We start from the raw sequence: 25,657 nt of genomic DNA, 5'->3' as shown, positions 1-25,657 counted from the left end.
ACCTCAACTGTTGTGCAATTAGATTTCTTTCAATACTCTAGGGCAAGGGCAAAGGTAGGGTTGAACATAATAAGAATCAGATTTTTTTATTACCTAATTAAATACTGTATATCTGATAAACTTCTATAGTGTTTACAGTAGGGCAGCAAATCATATTTTGTAAATAAACTTTCATATTACATATAATAAGTAATATGTTCGAGACTTTTGTGAGTACCTGGTATGGCACCAAAATAGTATGGAGAAAGCAACCCCTCTTTCATCATGCAGTGGTACAAAGTCAACCAAATAATGACATGTGCTTTTTGAAATGACCGAATGTATACTGACATAGCTGACTATTCAAGGTCATGGTATAACAGTAAGCTAGGTAATAAAAATTTTAAGATCTGTAAGTACATATTCATGTAATACATAGCTGTCATTTCAATAGGTTAAATAATCAACTTACCAACCATGGTTCTTGAACCATCAACTATAACTAATTAAATAGATATTTTTAAACCTAATCTTAAAAATATATATATAGCAAAAAACCTTTACCTTTCTCATGTAGAAGTTGTTGTGATTAGCTATTGTTGATAAAACATCTTGGTGTTGAATACTGTATGTAGTAAAATATTATTTTATTGCTTTGCTCTATAGAGCTTTATCTTCGATTACAGCTGATTTACCCTTCCTTCTGTTTGGCTGATAGAGGGTGGCTGATCTCCTTAATATAAGCAGGGACTGTGCAGAGTTGAAAGCTAGGTGGATTCTTGATAATGTTCTGTCTATCTCTGCTGTAACCATGACCCTCCAACATTTTATTTATTTTATTTATTTTATTTATTTTATTGAATACTTCTGAAATTTATTGTTGTTCAAGTACAGTTTTCTGCCTTTCCCTCCCACCCCTCCCTACCACCCTAGCAATCCCCACCTCCCCCCCCATTTCCATTCCACCTTGTTTTTGTCCATGTGTCCTTTATAATTGTTCCTATAAACCCTTTACCCTCTTCACCCATTATTGCCTCCCCTCTCCCATCTGGTTACTGTCAGTTTGTTCTTATTTTCAATATCTTTGGTTATATTTTGTTTGCTTGTTTGTTTTGTTGATTAGGTTCCAGTTAAAGATGAGATCATGTGGTATTTGTCCCTCACTGCCTGGCTTATTTTACTTAGCATAATGCCCTCCAGTTCTATCCATGCTGTCACAAAGGGTAGGAGCTCCTTCTTTCTTTCTGCTGTGTAGAATTACATTGTGTAAATGTACCATAGTTTTTTGATCCATTCATTTATTGATGGGCCCTTAGGTTGCTTCCAGCACTTAGCTATTGTAAATTGTGCTGCTCTGAACATTGGGGTGCATAGGTTCTTTTGGATTGGTGTTTCAGGGTTCTTAGGGTATAATCCTATTAGTGGAATTGCTGGGTCAAAAGGCAGTTCCATTTTTAGTTTTCTGAGGAAATTCCATACTGTTTTCCATAGTGGTTGCACCAGTCTGCAATCCCACCTACAGTGCACTAGGGTTCCCTTCTCTCCACAACCTTGCCAGCACTTGTTTGTTGCTTTGTTTACGATGGCTATTCTTAACAGCATGAAGTGGTATCTCATTGTGGTTTTAATTTGCATCTCTCTGATGGCTAGCCGTATTGAGCATCTTTTCATATTGTCTCTGGATTCTCTGTACATCCTCCTTGGAGAAGTGTCTGTTCAAGTCCTTTGCCTCTTTTAAAATTGGGCTACTTGTCTTAGAGTGAAGTCATGTGAGTTTTTATATATTTTAGAGACCAAAGCCTTGTCTGAGGTGTCATTGGAAAATATGTTTTCCTATATGTTTGGTTCCCTTTTCATTTTAATGCTGTTTTCTTTAGCCATGCACAAGCAAAATAAATTTTGATAAGGTTTCATTTGTTTATTCTTTTATGTCCCTTGCTCTAGAGGACATATCAATGAAAATATTGATGTGTGGAATATCTGAGATTTTCCTGCCTATGTCCTCCTAAAGGACTTTTATGGTGTTGGGACTTATATTTAAGTCTTTTATCCACCTTGAATTTATTTTTGTGTATGGTGTAATTTGGTGATCAAGTTTCATTTTTTTCCATGTGGCTGTCCAGCTCTCCGAACTCCATTTGTTGAAGAAGTTATTTTTGCTCTATTTTATGCTCCTGCCCACTTTGTTAAATATTAGTTGACCATAGAGACTTGGGTTTATTTCTGAGCTCTCTGTTCTGACCCATTGATCCATGTGTCTAGATCAAATGCACATGGAACATTTTCAAAGATAGGCCGCATGATAGGACACAAAACCAGCCTCAAAAAATTCAAGAAAATTGAAATCATATCAAGCATTCTTTCTGACCACAAGCATTTTAAATGAAGAACATGGTGTAATCTGAAGATCCCTACCTCTAGTGCGTTCTACATTTTAATCACTACCTAGTCAGAATTCCAGCATTTCCACTTTACTTTTAAGAGGTTCTCTGCTCAGTATTTTAGTCTCTTACCTCACATATCCAGCACTTGGAAAATATCCTGAAGAGGAACCGGGCCCTGTGCTTGAAGCATCCCAAACTTCTACTGTCCATACCCTGCCCTTAACCTCATAGTGGCCTTTTTCATAGGTTCTTGCCAAGCTTTGGCCTGGATTCTGTTTTCTGCCCGTGCCCAGAATTGGCATACAGGTTCTGAAAGTATTCAGTCATGTAATATGAAAAATAGAGACATTTATTGAAGAAGATACAATATATAAGAAACATTGGCCCTGGCTGGCGTAGCTCAGTGGATTGAGTGTGGGCTGCGAACCAAGGCATCGCAGGTTCGATTCCCAGTCAGGGTACATGCCTGAGTTGTAAGCCACAGCCCCCAGCAACTGCACATTGATGTTTCTTTCTCTTTCTTTCTCCCTCCCTTCCCTCTCTAAAAATAAATAAAATCCTTTAAAAAAAAAAAGAAACATTGTACATAGGGCAATGATGCCTCAATCCTCTTCAAATTGGGCACCTTGGGACCTCACCCAGATCTCCCAGCATCTTTTCCACTGTTCAAGTCACTCTGCAAAATCCTTTGTTGGAATTGCCATCAGCTGCCCCATTGTTATTTCCAGAATCTCATCAATGGTTTGAAATCCTCTTCCCTTTCAAAGGTGATTTTAGTTTGGGAAAAGCCAGAAGTCACAGGACACCAAATCTCGGCTGTAGGGAGGCTGAGTCACATGGGTGATTTGATGTTTTGCCAAAAAACTCTGCATGAGACATGATGCATGACTGGGCATGTTGTCATGATGAAGCTGCCAATAATCATTTGCCCATAGCTTCCGCTGTTTTTGTAGTATTACATATCTCAACTGATAAATAACACTGAGGTAGAACCTCGTATTAATTGTTTGGCCTGGAGGGGAGTACTTGTGATGAAAGACACCTTTCCAATAAAAAAACACAGTTAATGTGGTCTTGATCTTGCTGCAACTTTGCCATGCCTTCTTTGGATGTGGAGAACAAGGTGTCTTCCATTGGGACAACTGAGCTTTCATTCTTGGATCATAGTCATATACCCATGATTCATCTCCAGTTATGACCTTCTTAAGGAAATCTGGTTCATTGGTAGTGATTTGAATCAAGTCATTAACAATTGCAGCACAATAAACTTAGGGACTGGCTCTTGCTTGCTTTGAGATTCCCTGATGTCTAATAGCTCAGAGCTTTACACATAGCAGGAACCCAAAAAATATTTGATGATCTTAGTTGACTAGTCTTTTTTTAGAGTTTTGACACCTTTGGCTTTTCTTTCTATGACCTCCGAATTTATGAAAGTTCAGTTTCAAATAAGTCTTTTATTAGCTAGGGTTTTTTTTTTCCTGGTAAGGACATCAAATCTTGAGCTTCAGGTTAGGAACAAAGAACTAAATAAACAGGGAATACCATGTGTAAATGAATTCCAGTAATTAAACAGTCTTGTGAAATCAAAATCTTTATCTTTGACATATTCTGAATTTAATGACTGAATATATTTTGGAATTTTAATTTAGATGCATTGTTCTTTAAAATGTTCATAGGACTCCCAGATGGTTATTTCTTGTCAATCAATGAAAATAGCCTTTCTTATCATCATTTTAATCTACCTTTTTCTGTTTTGAGTTTTTATTATAGGGATAGGCAATATGTATACTGGTGGAATTTCCGCCATTAAGACTTTTAAAGATTTAAGTTTGAGAAAACTAGGTTCACAGAAAGTTTTTTTTTAATCCATGCCATGATTTTGGCATTTTCCTAAAGAACAATATTATCTTTGTGACTTTTTGTTAAATTAATTTAGAAGGGGAAAAAGTGACAATATTCAATAGCAACAACTATTTTTTGGAAGTTTCTTATGTTGCCGTCGCTGTATTATTTGTCCAGACTAAATCTCATCTGAAATTCACAGCAATATCACAAGTTGAGTACTTTTACCATCTTCATTTTATACCAATATTTGGAAAAATTAAGTAGTTTGCCTAAGATCAAAGATCTAGCTAGTGTCAGGATGAAGGTTTTACTAAATTTTATCTGAATTCCAAAGATTGTGCACTTAATATTATGAGTTATTAACTCTCTATCAAGACACAGAAGGCCACCAATGATAATATTTTTAGGGAAAGAGTTATATTAAAATAATAGATCATGAATATGTGTGAATTAAAATGTTGACCTGGAATGGATTAATGGAATGAAAATTAACTTTGACTATAAATTAATGGAAACTGCAACATTTTTACCTAGAAAATTTATGAATAAAATTGAAATGTTTTCCTGATACTATCTCCATAAAAATATGTCCATTATTAGGGAATAAGTCACAAATTTAAGAACCCCAAGAGAAGCCTCTGCTATGCTATCCCTACATATCTGAGCAAACATTCCTGGGGACCAGGAGAAGATTGTTTTCAGAGTCTATTTTCCTTAGGATCTAAAATATTTCTGGATGCACACTTACAAGAAAGCTTGGTCTCACATTAAACACATCATTTTCTGAAGGGAAAGAGGATTCTGAATGTAGGGTGGGGCCTCTCAACCAGATTCACTTCCTGGCCCATTTCTTCAACTATTCTTATCTGTAAGAAAAACAAGTTTTTACACTTGACTATTAAACTGTGTAAGGCAGCAGAACAAAAACATGAGAAATATAAAAGGTGGAGAGCGTCATTAACCCCGTTAGCTCTAGAAACCAGTGGGCCTTTGTGTAGGGGCAACTCCTGAGAACGGAGCACATTGCTGGTGACAGAGTCTGACAGATGTAGCAGCCCTTGTGGAAAATATGAAGCATCAACTATCTCAGTGGGCACAGGCACATGTGTGGAGAATCAGGAGTCTAGCTGGGGAACATAGCCAGCCACTATCAACACCACATTTGCGAGAGATTTTGCTTATACATATATGTGAGGCATTATACTCAGATAATTAACAGGAACTTAGCAGTGAACTACCATATGCCATGCATAGAATACAGAGTTTAAAATAATAGTCATTTAATATAGCAGCACAATGGGGTAAATATTTTTAAAAGACATAATATGTATATATCAGTGAATATATTTTATATATATATACACACACCTATATACAGACTCACATTTATGCATATGTGTTTAGGTGTATGTAAGTGTATATATATTATGTCTCTGTGTGTGTGTGTGAATATATGCATATATGCATGTATACATACACCCATATTATCTTGTTTATAAAAACTAACAATTTACCTCCAGAAACCACTTTATGTATGGGTTATTTTGTGGGAAAATGTATATAGAAAACAGTGATTTATATATCATATGGTTTGCATACTACCAGGCAAAATCAGTATATTAGTAAATTGTCATCCCTGACCAAATTGTTCCTTTCCCCACTTTCTGCCTGGCAAACTCTACTTTTTCTTTAGATAATAAAGTGACCTTCACTCTTCGGACTAGATCAGATCCCTCTGCTATGGGATGCTCTGGTACTCTGATTTACTTTGTCATACCACTGATTACTCTTCTTTAATATGATAATACCTACCCCTTATTATTCAGCATATGAAGACTAATTATAGATACTCAATATCCTCACCCAAGTAGACTGCTAGGTACATAATAAATATTTCATTTGAAATATATGTTCTCCCAATTTAAAAGCTTTCCTCAAAGGAGTATTTAACAATGACTTATACACTAACCCGCTTTATTAATGAGTAACTATTCAACCAGTAATTACATTGCAAACCTCATTGTTTATATAAAAACACTCAAGTTCCAATTTTCCATCCTCCAAAGCACTTGGAAATATCTGAGAGGCCAAAAGAGTCCTTCCTAACCTCCTAAGTCAAATCAAATAGAAGACCACACACTCTGCATAAATTATATAAAGCACATGTATAGCATAATTTTAAGTAAATTCTCTGAAACATGTGTTTTCCAGTTTAGTTTTATGTTACTGGTTAACAAAAAAGAAAAAACATGATTTCAAAGATGAATTGAAGATCACTGCAATTCATTTTAAATACATTTCAAATGTTTATTAATTGACCCTCCCACATTTGATTATTTCAAAAATGGTATAACTTGTTTCTGAATCATCTTTAATTAGGTTAAAGATGTGAACAATTTACATTTTTAATTTTTTTAGGTATCTCCATACTGCTTTCCACAGTGGCTGCACCAATCTACATTCCCACCCACAGTGCAGAAGGTTTTCCCTTTCTCCACATCCTTGCTAGCACTTGTTGTTAGTTGATTTATTGACGATAGCCATACTTACAGGTGTGAGATGGTATCACATTGTAGTTTTAATTTGCATTTCTCTGATGATTAGTGACATTGAGCATCTTTTCATATATCTATTAGCCATCCATTTGTGTCTTTGGAGAAGTGACTATTGGAGTAGGTCCTTTGCCCATTTTTTAATTGGGTTGTTTGTGATCCCACTTCTGTGAATATATTTGAAGGAACCCAAACTAATTTGAAAGAACATAAGTACTCCTGTGTTTATTGCAGCATTATTTACAATCTCCAAAACATGGAAGCAACCCAAGTGTACATCAATAGATGAGTGGGTAAAACTACGGGACATTTACAAAATGGAATTCTACTCGGCCATAAAAAAGAGAGAAAATTTTACTCATTGTGACAGTATGAAGAACATTATGCTAAATGAAATAAGCCAGTCAGAGAAAGACAAGTACCATATAATATCACTCATATGTGGAATCTAATGAACAAACTGAATTAACAAGCAAAATAGAAACAGACTCATAGATAGAGAGCAGGATAACAGCTAAGGGAAGCAGATTAGGGGGTGGAAATATTCAGCAAAAAGGAAAAAGGACTCATGGACATGGACAACAGTGTGGTGATTATGGGAATGGAGGAGGGTATAAGGGGTCTAAATGGTAATGGAAGAAGTATAATAAAATAAAATGTGAACAGTTTTCCTTACAATATAAATAACAATTATTTATTTCATCCTCTATTAAATAGTGAAGACCTATTAAATAAAATGAATTTAGTACATGAAAGATCCATGGTTCTGTTTTGTAAGATCATCCTACAATAGGTTCCCAGTAAGTCCTTGGTGTTCTTTCAACCTGCTTCACTAGATCTGTCACTTAACTTTGTTCCAGTCTTTGTCTTGACTTTCAAGTACTGGCATTCACATTTCATTGTTATCACATTGGGATTCAATATTTTTTTGTAGCAAATGTCCACCTGTCTCAACCTACAGGTAAAATTAGAGGGTTAAGTAAAAAACAAATAGATAGATTAAATTAAAAAAGAATTTCCTTGAGTATATCAGTCAAAAGCTCTCTATTTTCATAAGTATGGAACACGTACTTTTATGTTTGTGGCCCTAATTAGAAGAACCAGTTTTCCACTTCCTATTTCTGAAACTAAATAATGCCATTATGTTAAGCAGGAAAAAAACATAAACAGTCAAACAATAGACATCTTAGATTTGAACTTCACCTTTGAATGTCAAAACAAAAATGTAAGATTTTAATTATATAGTTAAGCTTAGAATTTTAAAATCTGTTCTTCACTTTACACTTGCATTTGACTATTTATTTAAAAGCGTTGTTTTCACTGAAAGTCAGCATGCTTTAGAAAAAAACTGAATAGGACAAGACCTAAGAAGTCTTAGTTTGTAGTGCTATATTTCTCACCACTTAATTAAAGGAATGATCTTAGACATCTAACTGTAAGGGATTCAAAATTATCAAGTGTAAAATGAGGATTGCATGAATTATCTTCATGTTTTCTCCCAGCTTTAACATCCACAATTCATTCATGCGTATGTGTTTACCCAGTGTAATCTTGTTAATCATTTTTGTGTCCCCAGCACCTAGAACACTGGTCTCCAGTGGTACTGTACCTTTGTTCACTTTTTTCTAAAAGAAGGAAGGAAGGAAAGGTAGAATAAAAGTGGGAATCAAGTAGAGGAGGAAGAAAGGAAGGAGAGGGAAAGAGAGGAAGAGAGGGAAGGAAGAAAACGTGTTTAGAAATAATGGTATAAAAAAAGACTATTGTCTATTTAGTAGAACTTCAGGTTGGACATGCATGATCAAAGAAAAATTTGGGGACCTATTTACTTTATACAATCTAGACCTTTCCTCCCACATCTGGAATGACGGTTCACTCATATTGAGGCTCATTGTTTCTAAGTTTCACAGCTGCTGCTCTATCGAAATATTGCCATTATTTCTTAGCAACAGCTAATTTTATTAGATTGTTAAAAGTTTTGTTTCTTTGTCTCTGGGTTTTATTTTCTCTGTTCATTTTTCAAACATTATCAATTACATCCAGAAACATTGTTTAAAAAGAGATTTATGTATATTCTTGTTTCTTTTAATAAGTCTTATCTTTCAATGAGGTCTAACGAGTGTTCACTTCGCCAATCCAGCAGACTAGGCCACTCTTGAGTGGAGTTCTCCTTGAAGGAAAAATGTGTTCCTAGAGCGCAACCTCTATAACATGCAAAGGGTATCGTGATTGTGGATGACAGACAGGTGTTTACTAATCATGAAATAAAATGGTGGCTCACTTCTCTAGCTTCTATTTTTCTGAAATGTAAATAATATAAAATTATTAGGCTTTCAAATGATTGGTGAAAGTTACAGTTACACTTTCAAAGAAATTTAGAAGCAATTTGCATGGTATCCAGGCAATTTCTGCCTTAGAGTATACTCAATCTTTTAGCTTAATGCTGACACCTCAACTGAAAGTCTTTCAGTTACGATTGAAGTTAAAATAACACAACAGAGGGAAGTGAATAAGCTGTTATAAAGTATATGATGAATGTTCAGAAAACATTGTCTGTTACATGCAAGAGAAAATTCATAGAAAAGAAAAAATGAACCTGCAAAATGAATCAAGAAATAAAAGACAGCCAAAATTGAGAAAATAAATGCAGACTGGAGCAGGAGAAGATTTTATCAAAGAAAAACAAGGATAGTATCTGCTTCTTTAGTTATAGTTTATAAGCTTTAAAATACTCCTTTTACCACTACTTTATTAGACTTCAGGTTGACTGGCTTAGGTGCATTGATTACATGTTCATGTTACAAAAATTATTTTTGAAATGGAAGATTCTCTGTGTCCATTGGCACGGAGAATGCATATTCATATTCATTCCAATGCATATTCATTTTGCAAGGAAGAGGAGTGCTAAGAAAATATTTTTTTCTGTTTTATGGTAACATGTACTATGATTATTGATTTGTTTTTGCTCTGTTTTTCTAAATTACTGGGGGAAGAAAAACAATTATTCAATGAAAGATAATCTTTGTGACAGTGAATGGAGTAGGTAGATGAACTTTGTCTAATTACATTTAAAAGCTGATAATAGTCATTTTAATGGAAGTGTGTGCTTCTGATGGCACACTAATTGTCACTCTTTCCTGTTGATATTAAATCATTTACTCAGCAGATATTTATTGAGAGTTTTTCTGTGGCAGGTGCTAGTCTAGACACTGAAAATGGAGCAGTTAAAAAAAAGACAAAATTTTCTCCATTTAACACTTGATTTTCAGGTGAGGAGACATAAATAAATAAATGCATACAGCATGCCCTAATGCCACAGAGAAAGAATAATAAATGATAGTGACATAGGAACTACCAGGACAAATAGAGGATTGTGATTTTAAATAATGTGACTCAGGAAAGTCACTGAAATACCTCTGACTAAATATCTGAAAGCTATAAAGAAGTAAGCCATAAGGATGCCTGGAGAAAGAGTGGTTCAACTATATAGAACATCAAATGCTGGGGCCTAAAGGCCAGAGCCTGACTAAAATGTGAGAGAAAAGGCCTACAGACTGATTTTAAGGGCCTGGCTCTTACCCAGAGTAAAATGGGAAGCTATAGAACATTTTAGGCAGAGAAGTCAGAACGTGCTTTAAGTACCTACACAATTATTTTGGTTATCCTCTTGAAAATACACTGTTGGTGTCCAAGGGCAATAAAATCAGTGACCAGTTAAAAGGTAATGTAATAATCCAACTTAGATATGATAGTGGCTTCAACAAAATTGGTAGTGTGGGGAACAAAGTCACAAAGTGATTCAATTTTGGTGATGGTTGTATTGTTACAATAATAACCTCGGTTATTTAAACTAACTCTGATATAAAGATACAGGAACAGAATTTGGCTGTGAAGCCATCTGGTCCAGAGCTTTTGTGTGCTGGGAGTTTTTGATTATTGCTTCTATTTCACTTGTTGTTATTGGTCTATACAGGCTTTCTGCTTCTTCTTGATTCAGTTTTGGAAGATTATGTTTCTAGGAATTTGTCCATTTTGTCCAATTTCTTGGCATATAGTTGTTCATAGTAATATCTTACAATCCTTTGTATTTCTGTGGTATGGGTTGTAACTTTTCTTTCATTTCTGATTTTATTTATTTGGGTCCCCTCTCTTTTTTTCTTGATGAGTCTCGTTAAAGGCTTGTTGATTGCATTTATCTTTTCAAAGAACCAGCTGCAAGATTTATTCATCCTTTGAATTGTTCTTTTAGTCTCTGTGTCCTTTAATTTTGCCCTGTTCTTGATTATTTCCTTTCTTCTACTCATTCTGAGCTTTATTTGTTGTTGTCCCTCTAGTTTTTGCAGATATAGGGTTAGGATGTTTATTTGACATTTTTCTGTCTTCTTCAGGTGGACCTGTATTACTATGAACTTCCCTCTCAGTACTGACCTTGTCATGTTCCATAGGTTTTGGATGGTTGTGTGTTCATTTTTACTTGTTTCCAGATACTTTTTGATTTCTTCCTTGATCTCATTTTTAACCCATTCATTATTTAATAATAAGTTATTCAATCTCTACCTATTTGAATGTTTTTGAGTTCTTTTCCTTGAGGTTGGTTTCTAGTTTCAAGCCACTGTGATCTGAGAAGATATTTGATATGATCTCAGTTTTCCTGAATTTGTGAGACTTCTTTTCTGTTCTACCATGTGGTCTATCTTTGAAAATATTCCATGTGCATTTAAAAAGAATGTATATCTTTTTGTATTTGGGGTGAAAGTTTCTATATATACCAATTAAGTAAATTTGATCTAGCAGGGGTGTCCAACCTTTTGGCATTTCTGGGCCACACTGGAGAAGAAGAGTTGTGTTGGGCCACACATGAAATACACAAACACCATTGAAAACTGTTGAGAAAAAAAGGTTTTAAGTAAATTTACAGTGTTTTGTTTGGCTGCATGCATAGTCATCCTGGGTCAAATGCAGCCTGTGGGCTGTGGGTTGGATAGCCCTGACTAGAGTGTCATTCAGTGCCACAATACCATTGTTGATTCTTTGTTTGGTAGATCTATCCATCATTGATAGTGGAGTGTTAAAATCCCCTATGATGACTGTGTTGTTGTAAATATCTTTCTTTAAGACCTCCAAGATTTTCTTTATATGTTTAGGTGCTCCTATGTTGGGTACACATATGTTCACCAGGGTTATATTTTCCTGTTGGATTATTCCCGTAAGTATGTATGTAGTGATCTTCTTTGCCCCCTTTTATGGTTTTTGCTTTGAATTCTATTTTTTCTCATATAAGTATTGCTACCCCAGTTCTCTTTTTATTTCCACTTGCTTGGGATATTTTTTTCCATCCCTTCACTTTCAACCTATGGAGATTGTTCATTTTTGAGGTGGGTCTCCTATAGACAGCAAGGCTCTCATTTAAAATGAAAGGTGAAATAAAAAGCTTCCCAGGCAAAAGAGAACTAAAAGAGTACATTTCCGCCAAGCCAGCACTGCAAGAGATCCTAAAGGGACTGCTATAAAAAAGAGAAGAAATAGAAAGAGAGAGAGAAAGAAACATAGGCAATGTAAAAATGACAATGAATAAGTACTTATCAATAATAACCTTAAACATAAATGGATTAAATGCTCCAGTCAAAATACATAGGGTAACTGAATGGATAAGAAAACAAAACCCACATATATGCTGTCTACAAGAGACCCACTTCAGAACAAAATATGTACACAGACAATACTATATCAGATAAAATAAACTCCAAAGTCAAAGCCATCCAGCACCCATTTATGATAAAAATCACTTAGCAAAGTGGGAGTAGAGGGAGCATAACTCAACATAATAAAGCCCATATACAAGAAACTTATAGCCAACATTATACTCAACAGGCAAAAACTCAAATCTTACCCCAAAAGATCAAGAACGAGACAAGGATGTCTGCTTTCACTACTCTTATTCAACATAGTACTAGAAGTTCTAGCCATAGCAATCAGACAAGAAAAATAAATAAAAGGCATCAATTTGGAAAGGAGGAAGTAAAACTGTCATTATTTGCAGATGACATGATAGTGTACATTGAAAACCCTATAGGTTCCAACAAAAAAACTACTCAACCTAATACATTAATTGGGCAAAACAGTGGGATACAATGCCAATATTCAGAAATCAACACCAGCAATGAAATATCAGAAAGAGAAACTAGGAAAAAAATCCATTACTATAGCAACAAGAAAAATAAAGTACCTAACAATAAATTTAACAAAGGAGGTAAAAGACCTGTACTCATAAAAATATAGAATACTGAAGAAAGAAATTAAGGAAAATATAAATAAATGGAAGCATGTACAATGTTCATGGACTGGAAGAATTAGCATCATTAAAATGTCCATGCTACCCAAAGCAATCTATAAATTCAATACAATTGCTATTAAAATACCAAGAGCATATTTCACAGATCTAGAACAAATATTTTAAAAATTTATATGGAACTAAAAGAGACCCCACATAGCCTCAGCAATCTTGAGAAAGAAGAATACAATATATGATATCAAACTATACTACAAGGTCACTGTAATCAAAACAGTCTGTTACTGTCATAAGAACAGACACACAAATCAATAGAACAGAATAGAGAGCCCAGAAATAAACCCATGTCTCTATGGTCAATTAATATTTGGCAAAGGGACAGGAGCATACAGTAGGGCAAAAATGACCTCTTCAATAAATGGTGTTGGAATAACTTAGAAAAAAAATTAAAAATGGTTTGGGAGAACTGGAATGGTACATGAAACTAAAAATGGAAAAAAACATGAAAGTAGACCATCAAATTACACTATGCACCAGAATGAACTCAAAATGGATAACAGACTCAAATATTAGTGGTGACACCATAAAAGTCCTAGCGGAAAACACAAGCAGGAAAATTTCAGATATTCCATGTAGCAATATATTTGCTGATATATCTCCTAAGGCAAGGGCAATAAAGGAAAAAAAAATTAACAAATAGGACTGGAGCAAACTAAAAAGCTTTTGCATGGCTAAAGAAACCATCAGCAAAATGAAAAGGGAATTGACCATATGGTAGAACATATTTGCCAATGTTACATCAGACAAGGGTTTGATCTCCAAAATATATAAAGAACTCACACGACTCAACACCAGGAAGATAAATAATCCAATTAAAAGGATCTAAAATAGACACTTCTCCAAGGAGAGCATACAATTGGTCTTTAGACATATGCAAAGATGTTCAACACCACTATCCAGAGAGATGCAAATTAAAACCACAATGATATATCACCTCATCCCTGTCAGAATGTTTGTCATTAATAAATCAACAAACAGCAAGTGCTGGCAAAGATGTGGAGAAAAGGGAACCCTAATGCACTGTTGGTGGGAATGCAGACTGGTGAAACCACTGTGAAAAACAGTATGGAATTTCCTCAAAAAACTAAAAATGGAACTGCCATTTGACCCAGAGATTCCACTCCTGGGAATATATTCTAAGAATCTTGAAACATCAATTCAGAAGAACTTATGCACCCCTGTGTTAATAACAGCACTATATACAATAGCCAACTGTTGGAAACAGCATAAGTGCCCATCAATAAATTAGTGGATGAAAAAACTGTGGTACATTTACCCAATGGAATACTACACAGCAGAAAGAATGAAGGAACTCCTTACCTTTTACAATAGCATGGATGGAACTGGAGAATATTATGCTAAGTGAGATAAGCTATTCAGTGAAAGACAAATATCCTATGGTCTCACCTATAAGAATAATCTAGTGAACAAAATAACTAACAAACAAAATAAAACCACAGGCATGGAAACATGTAACAGACCAACAGTGTCCAGACGAGAGGGGAGAAGGGAGAGGTGAGTAACAGAGGAAAGAATGGGAAGGGACTAGTCAAAGAACATGAATGAATGACCCACAGACATTTAGTTTCTGAGAAGGTATATTATCTTTTGTTATTGATTTAAGATGAGTAAAATAGGCAATCTCTAATTACTGAGTTGGAAGTCAAAAATTATTTAAATATAGATCCTTTAACTTATGATTGAAATAAAGCTGTTCAAGAACAGAAACGAAGTGTACAAAAATGTATAGCTGGATTTGATGTATGATTTGCTTTTAATTTCTTAACAAATATTTAAGGGATATTATTTAGTACCCTATATGAGAAAGCATGGATAGCTAGGAGTAGTAAATCATACAATTAAACCAGTTAACCATGTGTTTTAACTAACTGAATAGAATCACATAAAAGATTATAAGTTTGTAAATTATGTGTCCTACAAAAATATTTTATTGAGTACCATTACATTTTTGCCCTCCCCCCCCAAAAAAAAACATTAAAACCTTTCCTTTGGAAAGAATAGAAATTATAGGTGGTATAAAACCTGGATATATGAAAGTATCAAATATGTTGTAAAATTAGGTTAAAAGTGCATTAACTTTTATCTGGAACTTGTTTTACAAAATTTTACATGTGCTCACTTCTTGTCCCAACCCCCAAAACGAAGTCTGTCAAAAATTTCTTCTGTCCTTTTTCCTAGCAGATTCTTACGGATCATTTCAGGTACTTGCTCAAACCTCACATTCACTGTACTGCTGACTAGTTATCATATTTTGCCATGTATAATGCACACCCAAACTTTCAGGACAGAAATCTTTCATTTTAATTTTTTAATGTAATTATTTATTTATTTATATTTAGAAACAAAACCAATTATCATATCCCAGGGTATTATTTTACATATGAATATCATTATTGCTTTCTAGAATTATACTTTTAACTTGTAAGCATAAATAAAAGAACTAAAAACATTTATATAGATATGGAATTAGTACTTATCCATGTATAATGCACATCCCTATTTTCCCCAAAAAAAATTTGGGCAAAGAAATGTATATTATACACAGCAAAATACAGTGCATTTCCAGGTTTCAATGCCACTGCCACTGCCCCACTGAAAGCCACTCCATCTCTCCCTTCCCTGCTGTGTGCCTCTTTACTGAGGTCTTGGCTTCCAGGTTAGTCTTGATCTAATCCATTCTTCACATTATAGCCAGAATGGTCTTTTCAAAATGATAATCTGAAAATGTCAAGAGTCAGCTTTAAAACCTCATTAACTTGTGTATACTTTCGGATAAAGTTGAAAACCTCTAATATGGGCCATAACTTTCTCATATTGCACATGACCAATTACTTCTCCAGCCTCTATGGCTGCCACCCTTTGTTCTTTGTGCTGCAGGCACACTGGTCTCCCTTAACTTCCTAGCATGTGTTCTCTGCTCTGTCACACTTTATGTACATTAGCAATTTTTTTCTGGAAACTCTTTGCTAATTTTTGTTCTAGCCAACTCTTTTTCATCCTTTGAATTTAGCTTACACTTTTTATTTCTGCAGAAAAACATTCATTGCACTGAAGATTAGGTCACATTCCCATTGCACTCTGAATTTTCTGCATGTACCTAATGGCAAGTTCATTCTCTGTCTCCCCTATTAGAACTTATCTTCTAGGAGGTGAAAAACTGACATTTTCCCCTGTATCTGGCATGCAGTAAATGTTTGGGAGGTAAATAGAAAAATTAATGACCTGATAAAAGTGGAATAGTAAACCTTATATCACAATACTGTCAACTCAGTATACCATGTGTCACATAAGATGTGGTTGGCTTTGTCCTCAGTGAAGCCACTGTCTACCTTACAAGATGGCTGTCACAGATCTGAGAATCACATGCACAGAAGATAATGTTCAGTGGTGGAAGAGAAACTATTCAGGTGTCTTTTTAAAAAAGATTTATTTATTTTATTTTTTAGAGAGGGAAGGGAGGGAGAAAGAGAGAGAAACATCAATGTGTGGTTGCTGGGGGCCGTAGCCTGCAACCCAGGCATGTGCCCTGGCTGGGAATCGAACCTATGATACTTCGGTTCGCAGCCCACGCTCAATCCACTGAGCTACGCCAGCCAGGGCTCAGGTGTCTTTTTAATAGGAAAGACAATCTCTTATAAGATTTCCCTTCATGTTTCATCAGCTAGTCCACCAAATTTCAAAATCTAAATAAATGTAGTCATCTGTTAATTGTTCTTTCAAGTAGCAATGATATTCCATGAAGAAACAATTAGTTCAGCTCACAAATGATATGATTGCATAATTGCATTTCCTCAAGATAATCATCATACTTCAGCATGCAGATAAAATGCTTTATGCTTACATCTCATTATGTCACAAATATTACTGAAAAGTGTGTGTGCAAGAGTGAAGCTTAAATAAAATTACTAATTTCTACAGCTTCAATGAACGCACTCTTAAGTAAGCCTTTTTGTGCATGCATGTGTTACTTGTTTTTACTTCCAAGGTGCTCCATAGAACAAAGGTCAGCAAACTATGGCTCACAAGTCAAAGCTTACTCATAGCTACTTGTAAACAAATTTTATTGAAACACAACCATGCCCAATTTATTAGCATATTGTCTACTGATGTTTTTGCATTACAACTGCAAAGTTCAGTAATTGAGACAGAGACTGTATGGCCTGCAAAGTCTAAAACATTTCCTATCTGGATTTTTAAAGAAAATAAATGCTGACCCCCTAACATAAAAGAATCAATGAAAACTAGTGGTATAGAGTCACTGCCTTGATTTGGGCTAAGAAGACAGCATTATGACTTTTATACACTATGACTTCTGTACATGAAATCAAATGCCAACTCAGTGAAAAAGACAAATAATAAATTATTATGAAAATAAAGTTGTTTTTATAGACTCACTGAAAAGGTCTTGTGGACTTCTTAGACCTGTGGACCACACTTTGAAAATAGCTCTCCAGATTACAACATGAATTCTTATTAAAATCTAATATGAATTAGTAGTTTTACCTCTTCTCAGTCAATGGAAACATTTTTGTAGTTTAATTCCATTTGCTCTATTTGTAATTGACATGATATTGTTTGATATAAACTCTATGTTTTATTCTATAGGATATTTTTATTTTATGCAGTTAAGATCACTCAGATAACTTTTCAAATATTACTTCCTGAATCTCCAAACTTTTGTTGGGGAACACTAGGGATATATCCCCCCCAAAATTATGTTATTTTGTCTGATCTGTTGCTGGTGGTGATATTTGTTCTCTATTTTTATTTATTTGAAAATATATTCATTTCTCTTTCCAATTTGAAGGATATTTTGCTGGATAAGATATATCTTCAGTATGTTGAAATTAGATAACTGTGTTACATGTCATTCCATTTCAGCTAGCTGACATGATGTTTGCTGAGAAGTTAACTGACCATCTTACTGTTGATTCTTTGTGATCTGGCATGCGAATTTCCACATTCTTTGTGAATTAGTTGAGATTTTGCAAATGAAATCTTGTAGAGTATAATTATTGATGTTTTCTTCCTCTGGAAGGAATTAATAATTACATCTGGAAAGCTACTCTGGGTACTAGACATGTCAGATCATCATAACTTTGTTAGGAACTGAGATAATTTGAAACTGGTTCTTCTTCCCTTTTTGTGCTAGTCAGTTGTCAGTTTATCCATTCTTTTAGTTTTTAGTCCTCAGGGTTTAATCTAAAAGCCTGGGATATTTTCTACATCCTCCCCCCTTAGGAGGACTCTGGATTCCAATTATTTGTTACTCTAACATCCATAGTTTGTCAACAGCCCTGCTCAACCTCTTAGTTTCTCTGGCACCTTTTATGGTATCAGCAGTAAACTCCAGGAGAAAAGCAGCCCCAAAGATAAGACTCATCTTTCTAAGTTTCCTTCTTCACCTTGATCCAGACTCTGTAAATCTATACTACTTTTAAAGCTTTCCACTGCATTCAAACAACTCAAGTATATTGTCCAGCTTTTCAGGTAATTTCATTGTTTGGAAGATTGAACCAAATTACCTAGTCTACCATTATTGGAAGTAAATTCTAGATTGATCCATCTCTGTCATGGCCCATTCTGCATATCATACTTCATTAGTCCATTTTGTACATTCTTTGCCTTTGAGCACTACAGAGCTCATACCCCATAATATTTTGATGTTTACTTTTTAATATCATAGATATCAATAATATCAACATTTTCTTGATCGCTCCATTTGCAAGGGGTATTTTCATGCATGAGGCAGGATCTTAACTGCACTTGCATCTCTCAAATGTATGCTGATCTTGCTTGCACAGAACTGCATAATATTAACACTGAGAACATAATAGTTTATAAAAGAGACCCCTCTAAGTAATACACTTTTTAAAGGAAAGGTATTTTTCCCTATGTGCACTACCATTCTCTGTGATTACACTTTCCCTAGATTACATTTTGAATTTAGTTTCAATGTTGAATCTAAAAAAAAACATTTCTAAAGACAGCATTTCTTATCAGTTATAATAATAACTGGTAACATTATAATAATTCTTACCAGTTACCTTTGATGACTTTCTTGATTTCTTTACTGCATCATGTACAGATTACATAAGTAAACATGCCAATGTCATGGCTCCACTGTGGTTTGTCAAGGGATTGGCTTTAAAAAATACCTAGTGGTAGAAACTAATGAATATTTGTGAGTGGTAGAGAGAGATTTAAGCAAATTAAAAACCAGACACAGGTCTAATCTAGAAAGAGAGATCCACTGAAGAATGGTGTATGTACCTTAATTTGGGAATAAAAAGACTATAGTAGCAAAAAAAAATGTGTGTGTGTGTGTGTGTGTATAATCCTAGGAAAGTTATCAGAATTAAATGTTTTTTAATCTTATAATAACATGATTGTACAATGATGTTAAAGCAAAACATACTGTGCAAATAGTTGTAAAAGTGAAAATTGTTTTCTTATTCTGTAGTATCTTAGCTTTAACTTGTACCAGACTTTTTCAACTTAAATTTTTGGAAGTAATAATGTAATATATAATTTCTTATATAAATTAGTATAGTAATATTATAATGTAAATAATATATTGAATACTTTAAATATTAAATAAATAATTGATATATCAAATATGTATTTGATAATTTCATACATATATCACTACATATAGTTGTTTTACTTTTTTTAACAAAACTTTTGTATATTGCCTCATTTACTTCTCACAACAACACTGAGAACTGAAGCCGGAAAAAACTTTTCAGAAATGACTCCACCAGGGAGTTTGACTGGTATATAAACACAGGCTTATCTGATCCTCCAAACTATGCTTTTCCTATCAAACTACATTGTGAAATAGAAGAAAAGATGCATATTAGTGTTTACCTACATATGTAACTTATAAAATATTATGCAAGGACTTCTAATTATAGCTAGGATGATTAATAAAAAGTTCTTTGAGAAATTATTACTTCTTTAGAATTTTCAATTGTCTTATTTTATCAAAGTGCATAACACCTCTAAATCTCAGGATTTATATGAATAGTAAATAATGTAATAGTTGCATAAAAATTATTGAACCATGTGTGACATATCAGCTTGTCCAGATAATTATCCCGAGGACATATTCTCCAATTTACTAGCACCAGATTCTCCCCCATTGAGACAGACCACTAAAAACTCCTATACTTCTCTTTGGCCTGAGAAGGAAGCCACATGTAGTGTGAATATTTTCAACAGACTCCTTTAGCAATTATAGTGTGTAATCACTCACCTGGGAGTGAGCATATGTTGTGCTGAATTGTCATTTGTCTTTCCAGATTAAAAGCAAGTAAGCATCTTGCCTACAGTAATCACTCAGGAAATATTACTTGACATGAAATCAAAAAGCTCCCTTTTGTCATGTCTGTGTGTGCTACTTTGATTTTCAGACTTCTACCTCCCCCCTTACTCCTTCCAGCATTAGTAATTCCTGCTCCCAGGCCCTGGATAGATAGAGTCAGGTTTTAGCTTTATTTTCTTATTTCTTGCCAGCAAAATAAATTATAGAGAATATAAAACAGAAGTTTATTTCTTGGACATTCAAATAAAAAAGGAATTCTTTTTCTCCTACTTCTTTGTTTTTACTTAGTCCTGTTTTTAGTTCTTAGTTCTGTTTTTTGTAATATCTTTAAACATATGCTCAAGGTCACAAGATTAAGGAAAAAACCTATTGAACACTTGGAGTTAGTTATTTTATAAAACTGAGATTTACCTTACTTGTTTCTTCCCTGCATTCTAATTTTAAAAATAGAACTCAAAAACTATTATATATTTCATACATTGAAATACTATCTAGTTGTGGAAAAATGGTGGCATAAATAATTTACAAGATTTACTGTGAAATAAAAAGCATAAGACTATAGAACATAACCTCATTTGTAAAAATAGGTGAAATTGAGTATATATATGTACTTTGATTATTAGTAAAAAGATACATGAGAGTACTAGTATCTGAGTTCTGTGGTATAATAGAAAGGAGACTGTTTTTTACTGACACACTCTTTTCTACCATTCAAAATTTTTGTGGAATGCTTAAGGTAAGTTCAATAGAATAAAGTGAATAAAGTTATACAACTTAAGATTTCTCAAAATGTGATTACATAGGATATAGTGCTTTTATTCATTTATTCATTCATTCATTCACCCAAAAACCATTGATGAAAGCTTCATAATGTGCCACCTATTAAACCTGAGTTCCTGTCAGGGAGGAGGAAGGGGAGTAGAGGAGTCAGTGTGTTCTCAGGGCACAACAAATAGAGGGGGTGCTATCAACATTTCTGAACATTAAAAAATGAATGCTTATCTGGCCAAGATGAATTTCACATTCTGTGTCCAAGTTGCCCTAGTGTAGATTAATTGTCTCAACTAAAAAGTTTAGCTGTCTGTGTAGGGAAGTAAGTGGTTGCCCTTAGAGAATTTGTTGAATCAGTAATAACTGCTTGATTTGGGCTAGCTGGGACTAGAGATTGTAGAAACAGAGTTTTCAGAATCAGAGACATGGAAGCGCACTGCAAAGTGTAGGTGCTAGAGTGAAATAATCAGAATCCTAAAGCAAAGGAATCATCTGGCATTGTGGCTTGTAAAGCTCGCCCTTTCTCACTGGCCATCATCATATACCTTAACAAGGCCATGTATGAATCACTTTCTGTCAAAAATAACTGCAAAAGTGTCAACAAACAATATGTTGATGAAAATGTGGAGAAAAGAGAACCCTAATACACTGCTGATGAGAATGCAGACTGGTGCAACCACCTTGGGAAAAAATATGGATTATCCTCAAAAGATTAAAAATGGAACTCCCTTTTGACCCAATGATTCCACTTCTGGGAATTTATCCTAAGAATCCCAAAACATCAATACAAAAAAACTATATACACCCCCATGTTCATAGCAACATTATTTACAACTAACCAAGATCTGTAAATAGCCTAAGTTCCCATCAACAAATGAGTGGATCAAAAAGCTCTGGTATGTTTACACAACAGAATACCACACAGTAGTAAAAAAGAAGGACCTCTTACTTTTTGTGATGGCATGGATGGACCTGGAAAATATGTTAAGTGAAATAAACCAGTCAGTGAGAGACAAACACTGCAGGGTCTCACTTATATGTTGACTCTGATAAATGAAATAGACTAATGAACAAAATGGAAACAGAAGCATAGATACATGAAACAGACTGACAGCTGCCAGAGGGGAGAAGCGGGGACTGGAAGAAAGATGGTGAAAGGATGAGCCAAAGAATATGTATGCATGACCCATGGACAGAGACAACAATGTGGGGATTGACTGAGTGAGGGGTGGGGGTGTGCTGGGCGGAGGTTGGCAAAGGAAGGGAAAGCAGGAAAAGCTGGAATAGCAAGAACAATAAAAAAAAATAAAATAAACTACAAAAGTATGCATATTGGCTTTCGTATAAACAACATACAAGTAAGCATTGTAGAGAAGCAACTGGCCTAAGGCAACTAAGGATTATAGTTACAGCTTGAAAGCTTGCTTATATGTGATAACCATACTTTTTATTAATCTAGATATATTGCTATGAAGAGTTTCATTGTAAATCTAGTATTTAAAATGGTGATGATACCATTGTTTTGAGATGAAATAAAATTGTAGTAAATGTTTACCTGTAATCTCCATAAAAGATCCATCTTCAGAAAGATCAGAAAGTTAAAGAGACCATCAACTCAGTTTTATTCCATACCTGCTCTGCATGTGAACATGGTTTGATCAGTCCACAGTATCACATTTATTTCTCAAACTTCCTATCTTTGCAGGATACAGCATACTTTGTTGGTAGCAAAGTGTTTTTTTTATTCTAACATTGTTCAGTAAAAAAAAGAATTTTTTTCCCCTTGGAGATTCAGATACAGTATTTTTCTTCATCTCTTAAGCCATTTTATTGAAATATAATTTTCCTATAAGTAGACTGTCAGACTAAAGGTTAATTCCTGAAAATAAAAATGAATGAAACCCTTTTGGATTTTGCTTACTGCAATCTACCAGATTAAATTTTCATTGTTATTACTTTCACAGGAAGAATTAAATCCTATTTTGGCACAGTTTTAAGAATTGATTTTTTCAAATTAAAAATCATTAGCAATGATATCTGAAGAGCATAATGATCTATCACAGACAAAACTCACTTTAGTGTTTTTTTTTTCTTGTTGCTCTTTGGGATTGGCCTGTTCTGAATGTGCACAGTAAAATCTGCTTCTTACCCAAACAGGCATTTCCAACAAATCCCAAGATTCAAGGGAGTTACCATCACTTCCAGAAATTTATGGTGCCCACAGTCAGCAAACAGACTTAGCCAATATTATGGCAATGCTCTAGGCTACAGGAAAATTGTTATTTGACCACATGTTATTACAGAAAAGAAAAATAGGTTACTTTTTATATTTTGTTTCTACAGAAACCTTTCATAAAGTTGTTACACCTAAGGAAATACAAAAATTTACTTGTCAGAAAACACTTTAGCTAAATGGAGTAAAAATCTAGCTGTGTCCTTGCCAAGCCTTGTAAAAACTCATGCTTATGACCTCACTTCATAGAGGAAAAAATAGTACAATAAAATGTCAAGGCCAAACTGCAACTAATTCTAAATGTAGCTGCCCTGATCATTAGACTCTGTTCAGTCACTGCATTATTACCAGTACCAGGTGTCTGCTCTAATCTGTACTTTTCCTGTTGGGAAAAGGAGTCAGCTGGCCCTCCTAGTGAAGCCTTACACATCACGTCATAGTTAAAATTTCTCTCACAAAGTGTTCACTTGGGTTTTGTATGGGAACAAAAATTAAACTACCAGCACACCCAATGAAATGACCTGACCCTATTCAGTGATTATCATTAATAAGAAGTTGTCAATTGTCTTTTACTCTCTTGGGTTTTAATATTTTACTTGGTTGGAATAATCATCTTACTTTTTGCAATAGAGTTTTGCTGAGTATTTTTCAAGTTTTATTTTTGTTTTACAATTTCTTTTTAAAATTAATATGGTAATAAAAAAGCATACTGGTTAAAATTTGAAAACTTCCATCTCATTCATATATAATAAAAATTATGTTTCCCTTTACGCTTTTACTAACCCCACATAACAATTTGATTCCTCTCCCAAAGAAGAGTATTCTAATTTGCATTTATATACACTCACAGATTCCAATTTTCAACTTCTAACACATCAAATCACCAAGCTATTTAAATTTTTTTCTGAAGTAAAATTAAATGAATAAAGTAATCAACTAAACCGAATGCTTGTGCTTTATTGTATGACCTTACTTACATTTCTTGACTTCTTAGAAATATTTACTTGCTTTTATGCCTTTCTAAATTCTTAATAGTTGTAGCTGTCCAATAAGTAACCTCTGGATAAATATTGTACTTTAGTGACTTCATTTTAATTTTTTCTTATTTTATTCCCACATGAAATTGAGATTTGCCAATATTAACTGTGTTAGACATATATATATATATATATTAATCCAATCAGCTGGCCCACAGCCACAGTCATGATGGATTTATATTATCAAAACTACTGTTAACTTGCTGTCTTGATCACTCACAATATTTATATATAGTAATATTTAATTATCCTTATCATGCATGCGCCTTTTAGCTCATTTAAGCTACTAGTCCAGCTGATGAAATGATCCAATATAAATGTTTACTAAAAATAAAATGAAGTTCCTCAACAAAAATTTTCTGCTAACTTGATCTAGAAATTGTTAAATTAACATATTGAAAGTAAAATATACTTGTGATTAATAACTAACTACCAAGTTTTAATCAAGCATTGTTTTGAGATAATAAGCATCATTCACAGAGTTGTAAGTATGGCTAGAGATCCTGTGCACCCTTAACCCAGTTTCCCACATGGTAACCTCTTACAAAACTCTAGTACAGTATCACAAACAGGATATTCATATGATGAAAGGTACAGAATATTTCATCAGTATATAGATCCTTCCTGTTCCTTTTTATAGTCACACCTACTTCAATCCCAGCCCCTCTACTTGGCTATTGCCAAACTGTTTTCCATTTCTATAATTTTGTCATTTTAAGAATATTCTATAAATGGAGCATACAGTTTGTGACCTTTTATAATTGGGTTTTTCCATTCAGCGTATGTCTCTGGTGATTCATTCAAGTTGTTGAACATATGTGTATGTTCTTTGTGTGTATTTGTTTTTCATTGCTGAAAACTCCTTCATGATGTGGATGCATGAATTTGTTTAACCATTGACCCATTAAAGAACATGTTTTTTATTGCACTTTTAGGCTATTCCAAATAGAACCACTATGAACATTCATGTACAGGTTTTTATATGAACATATATTTTCATTTTGCTATCATAAATTTCCAAAGTACAATTGTTGGGTTGTATAATAGTTTCATGTACAAGGTCTGTCCAGGAAGTGTCTAGTCATGTAAATTGAAAATTGGAAACATTTACTGAAGAAGATGAAAGATACAAAAAACATACACAGGAGAATAACATTTCAGT

Source organism: Phyllostomus discolor, chromosome 4, assembly GCF_004126475.2.
Source record: "Phyllostomus discolor isolate MPI-MPIP mPhyDis1 chromosome 4, mPhyDis1.pri.v3, whole genome shotgun sequence".
Classification (NCBI taxonomy): domain Eukaryota; kingdom Metazoa; phylum Chordata; class Mammalia; order Chiroptera; family Phyllostomidae; genus Phyllostomus; species Phyllostomus discolor.
This window is presented reverse-complemented; position numbering follows the sequence as displayed.